The sequence below is a fragment of the Ursus arctos genome, unplaced genomic scaffold, assembly GCF_023065955.2.
Source record: "Ursus arctos isolate Adak ecotype North America unplaced genomic scaffold, UrsArc2.0 scaffold_5, whole genome shotgun sequence".
NCBI classification, from domain to species: Eukaryota; Metazoa; Chordata; class Mammalia; order Carnivora; family Ursidae; genus Ursus; species Ursus arctos.
In genome coordinates this window covers 87,367,745-87,373,876 of record NW_026623067.1, presented here as the reverse complement: position 1 = coordinate 87,373,876, position 6,132 = coordinate 87,367,745, and positions in this window count along the sequence as shown.

Sequence of the window (6,132 nt, the reverse complement as noted above, 5' to 3'; positions counted from 1 at the left end):
CCGCCCAGGGTTCTTGTCTCCAGAAGGGAAGAGAGAGACCTAGTGTTTCAGATGGACCTAGTGTATGCAAAGTCTCTGCAGAGAAAGTAAGCAGCGTCTACAATTTGGCCATGAATCTCCCTTCTGTTTCCAGTTTTCAAACCAATTAGTTTTATGATTTATTCATTCAACAAAAGTCATAAGTGTTGGATATACATCCTTGTACCAATCAAACAAATTTAACCCTCTCGTTCTAGAGAGGGCAGTTAAGTAACAAACAAAAGAATGAACAAAGCAACTACAAAAGTCCAGTCATCTTCCTGTGCCCTGGTTTCAAAGAAGACCATGAAAATGAAGGTTCCTTGGGAAAATTGAAGCCAGGCCTTGGGCCACACCAACTATTACAACCCCAGCCAGCAGGTACAGACACACGTATCCCAGAGAAACACTGAAGCTAGACCTGAGAAAGCTGTTGGAGTTGCAGATGCATTTGGGAGTTGAAAGTTAATACAAAATTTAGGGTGGTAAGAGTCTCTGACCTACAGACAAGACTCAGTCCTCTTGGGTATGTAGGACCCCACATGGTTTCCAGAGATTCCTGGAAAGGAATGTTTGCATATACCCACAGTAACATATTCCAGATGTGATGCCTTTTAGTGACACGGTGCTTGTCTTTGTGTCTAAACCAAACTTAATTTGTCTTGTACTGTTCTCAGGTTAACAGCACATAATTCTTTAAAAATTCCTTCCTGCTTATTTTCATGTCTCTATTCATATTATGGGAAAGATAAGATTTTGGCAAATGAGTATTACTTGGGAGGAACCATGTGTTAGTTGTCAGTTTATCATCCCTTGGAGAGATCCTGGCTGAAAGTGAATCCAAGATGGAGGAAAGCAAAGCTTGGGCTTGGAAAGAGGAACAGACATCTGATGACAAAGGTATTATTTTTATGATTGTTACTGCTGTTGCAATCATTGTGGATACATGGATAGAAGTTCAATTTGAAATGGCATCTGAAAGTTCTATGTTCCAAGTGCTAGCCACTGCTGAGGCACATCTGAGCCACCTGCAGAATCTATGAAAAGCCTATATTTGGGGCCTTCCCTTAGATATTCTGGTTAGTAAGTCTGAAGTAGGGCCCAGGAATCTTCAGTTTAAAGAAATTCTCTAGGTGATTCTAAAGAAAAGCTGGCTCCAAGAACCACTGACCTTGGCCGATTTTATCCTCCAACAGAGAAGCACATCAGTGGTTCCTGTGGAAGCACTGGTGCCCTGGAGCTCCCGAGCCCATTCATTCCATTAGTGGGCAAGCCTACATACAAATTACATGCCATTATTATATTGTTAAACTTGGTCCCTTTGCACTTCCCCACTTTGATACTAACTTGTTCTCAGGGACAACCCAGGACCAGTTTCCTCCCTCCTTTTCTGTTAGCCATTTTTGTGTGTGTGTAGCTAGAGGGAGGGAAGAAAAGGAGCTCCTCAGCAGTTTCCTTCTTCATGTGGCAGTTTCTGGACTCTTCTGCACATCACCTGGAAGGGTAAATAGTGTTTAAAATTTGGTTCCCTGGAGGCTATGTTTGTTGGATTGGGACTGTAAGATAAGTTACTCAGGTCATATTCCTAGTATCACAGGTACCTCAGAATGGCCTATCCTCCCTAATTTCTTCTTCCCTCCAGCTTCTTGAGCCACCCTGTTCCTCTTTGAACATCAGCATCAATACTTCCATGTTCTCTTAAGACACACCTTTGATTAGATTCATCATGCTATGGGAAGGACTGTTCACGTCCTGCAGCAGAACAGTATTGAGTGTATATGTAAAAGGTCAGACTAGGTGGGAGGGAAGCAGGGAAATGTCACACTTAAATGAAGGATACATTATGTTCATCAGAGGTGTTTACACTAAAAGGAAAATAAAACTATGATTGCATATAAACACAGAACGCTTAATGTAACCTAATCAATGCATTTATGCTGCAAAAGAAGCCAGAATCCAATAACGCATTACAAAGTATCTACACATTGTGGAGGGACAGAGCCGTCAAACTAGGTCTATAAATTCTCACCAATAGACACACACTGAGCTTCTATCTGGTAACTGTGTTCAAACAGTAAAGCTTATTAAGCATTGCTTTTTAACTAAGTAGCAACACTCCAAAGATATACTGTGAAAAGACAAAGATGTGTGTGAGTAGAACTGAGTGGCATTACTGAAACAAATGTGTAGATTGATTGAAGACAAACTCAAACTAGATTTTACCTCAAATACCAGGATGGTCCTGTGGACTTTAGCCCAATATCTTTAAGGGAAAATGCAAGCTCATCCTGGTGTATGTGCACGTGTGGGAGCACGCCTATGTGTGCATTTACACAATGTTTTTAAAGTAAGAATGATGTATTTCTGGACACATGGTCGTTAATCAAAATATGTAAGACTTTTAAACCCCTAAATTCCTGTTAAGGCCTTTTACAGAAGAGAGAACAAAGATGTGTGAAGAAGCCAGACAAGGCTGCTATACATTTGGTATAGACTGAAAGGTGTGTCCCCACAAAATTTATGTTAAAACCTAATCCCTGATGGGATGGTATTCGTAGGTGGAGCCTTTGGGAAGTGCTGAGATTATGAGGTTGGGGCCCTGATGGGATTAGTATCCTATGAGAAGGACCCCACAGATCTCTCTCTCCCCTTCCCCCCTGTGAGAACACAGAAAGAAAATGGCAGTCTGTGAACCAGGAAATGGGCTCTCAGCAGACACAGAATCTGCCAGCGCCCTGATCTTGGACTTCCCAGACTCCAGAACAGTGAAAAATTTCTGTTGTTTACAAGCCACCCACTCTAAGGTATCCTTTTATAGCGTCCCAAATGGGCTAAAACGACCTTCATGGTTTTAAATACAGTTCCATAGCCAGAGCCCTCAGGTAAGGTATAAAGACACGGGTCGGTGCTTAGCTCTGGCTACTTACAGAACAGCATACGTCTGCAGTGGTTGTTCAACATGAGACAATATCACCATGGAATAGCTAAATACAATCTGTGACATTTTCCCAAAAGCAACAAAAATGGGAGCATCTGCCACACTGTCTGTTATTAATACATGACGTACACTGAGGCGTGTAGGTACATTCGAAGGAACAGGGACGTGTCAACATAAGGCAGAGAAACAGATGGCATGCTCCTTCAAACATGTTTTCTTGTCAACTTTGGTAGAACAAATGCTCCTGCTATGCTCTAATTTGTAAAGTATATATTTATTTTTAAAGTGAGAATGTCTACCACATAAAGAAAAAAATTTAATAGTAGTTCAATGTTTCTTAAAAATGATTTATCTCTTGTGCGGTACTTTCTGAGCCAAGTAACCAATTTTATTTAAAAATTGAAAAATTACAGAGGAATATTTTTAGAGCAATTTTTCTACTCATGCCCTGTAACCTCTAAAGAAGTCAGGCCTATGATGACATGCACAGAAAGCAACAAAATTGTCGACATCTATATTTATTTCTTGAAGAGGACTACCTAATCAGACATTAGACGATGCCTTTGTGACCACGGTTCTCAAATGGATGTGATTATTCTATCTTACTACTTTTAGAAATATGATTTACAGCTCCCTTCTGCTTATTTTTCACTTGGTATGTCTATTATGTTTCCTTTTAAAGGTTGTATTAAAAAAAAATTTTGACTTAATGTAAAAGCAGAAAAAGAAATTGGCAAGCTGGCAGAAACAATTTGAGGTAAAAAATCTACTCAGGGAACATGAGTTTCAGATATATGACTGCAGTTTCTCCCAGGCCTGGATATGCTTTCTTCACTAGGGCCCGTGGCCTCCCATCTCAGCAAGGTCCAGCAAGAGGCTTGGCTGTACTGATCCAAAGCTTGGAGCAGAGGGAGCGGCCTCCTAGGCTTTGGTAATATTCCATGTTACCTTCTGATGTCCCACGTCTATCATGGTAGCTGGACCTGAGAGTGATTCAGGACTCAGCAGGCTCCTCCTCAGCAGGGGGGCGGGGGGCGTTCTTTTTAGTATCCACTTCTTAACATGTAGGGAGAAACTTCACCCTGATCCACTTAGACACTTGCTCAAAAACATCCAATGACATGTCATTGTTGCTAGGGGTCTTCCCCAGTTTGAATGCTATTTTCCTCTCTGTCCTTATCATCTTCTACTGCTCCTGAAAAGCGCTATGCATTTTACTGAATGAATGTCTATGATATTTTCCCTTTCCAACATCACATCTTCTCCACGGGGTCCCCTCTGCCAGGAATGAGCCACTGATTGCCCACCAAGGTCCCACCTATTCTATTACAGTTTAGCCACCACCTTCTCTATAAAAGCCTCCCTGATTCTTCCAAATGGAAACCACGTCTCAACAATCAGATTAAAGGGTTTTTATTACCATCTTCAATGGCCACTGTATTGATGATCTGCTTATACAGTGGTCTTGTCCCTGAAGGAGAAGCATCTTGATGGCTCTCGTGTCTCACATGGCTCCACACAGGTCTGGCACAGAGAAGCTGCTCCAGAGCACTTGGCTCAATTCACTGCTCAGTAAAGCTCTTGTTCCCAGTTTTGGGAAGTTGAGAGTGACGAGTTCTCTCCCAGAGGGTGCTAAGGGGTGAGGACAACTCTTAGATTAGTTCATTGTCCATACCATAAACACTCACCTCCAGGAGGAACCACAGTGTCAGCAGCCACACAACCTTGATACAATCACAAACATGTTCCTGTCGTGTTCTTGAGGGACGCCTGTCTTCCCTGAGGTCAGCTGTTCTCTGCACCTGGACGACTGGCACGGTCTCCTGGCCCTCCTGCTCTGGCTCTGCTAGCATGGTTGAGGTCCATCACCACTGAAAGCAAATGCAGCAGCAGCAGCAGCAGCAGCAGCAGACTTCCCTGCCTGGGACCCTTCCAAACAAGAAACAGAATTCAGCTTGGATTGCTCCCTCCCCTTTGTGCGGCCATTCAGTGGGTCAGCACACAGTTCTGTTGCTTCACCCTTCAGGGCCATCTCCTGAATCTAAATCTCTCCAACTCATTGTTTCATCTGGGGTGCCACCCACACCTCCTTTTCAAACCTGCTCACCACCCGATCCTTTGTCAAAATTATAGTTTCTGGCAACTGAAACTCTTCAGTCATTTTCCAAGCACCAATTTTCCTCTAAACTGTGAAAAAACATGAAGATTCAAGATACAGTCGGAGACATTTGTCAGAAAAAGAAAAAATAACCAGTTGAAATTTACTTATACAGGAAATAATGCATTTTTACTTTTTTATATCCACCTCCTCGTTAATTTATTCATCTAATAATTTAAAAAATGAGTAGCTACCACACATGTGACATTTTCTCAGCACTTGGGATACGCACTGAAGAGCAGGAAGAGACAGCTATCCCTGCACTCTTGGCAGGGCACTGGGGAGACAAGCAATAAGCAATAAACTAACAAATAGGTAAATTACATCATTTGCTATGGACAAAAGAATGGAGCAAGAATTCCGGGTATTGGAAGTTCTGCGGCAGAGTGTGCAGGCTGTGGATCCCATTCGATCAGCCTTGCTGGAGGTGAAGAGGAAGCCCAGTGGGAAGTGGGGAGAGGAGCAGTCAGGCAGAGGGAATGGAGAGCAAAGGTCCTCAGGCAGGAGGACCCTCGGCAGGAGAGCTCGGGGACAGCAGGACGGCCGTGTGGCCCGAGCACAGTGAGAGGGGAAAGTAGCCGGAGGTTTGTGTGGTGCTAACAGGAAAATGGCCTTCTAAGCTGTTGTAAAGTCTTTGGATTTTTTTTTTTTTTTTTTTTTTTTTTTTTTTTTTAGTCAAAGCAGAAAACATTCTCTTTTCATGTAACAGAAGAGACGGAGGCGGTGGCCTGCCCTGACTGCAGACATGACATCCGTCTTCACTCACTGGACACGCTGTTGGGCAGAACAATCAGTCCCACGAACACAATACTCTAGCCAAACACACAGGTGTTCTTGGGCACCCACTCACGGCAGACCCAGGGAGGAAGAATGAACGTTGGTGGGTGTGGGGGCGTTTGAGATTCAGCCGAGGCGTTAAACACTACTGTGTGTAAGACGGGTCTCCCAGCAGAGGGAGCTGCTCATCAGTGGGCATTACACAGAAAAGGCACAACCTCAAAGTGGCTACCGAAGTGCC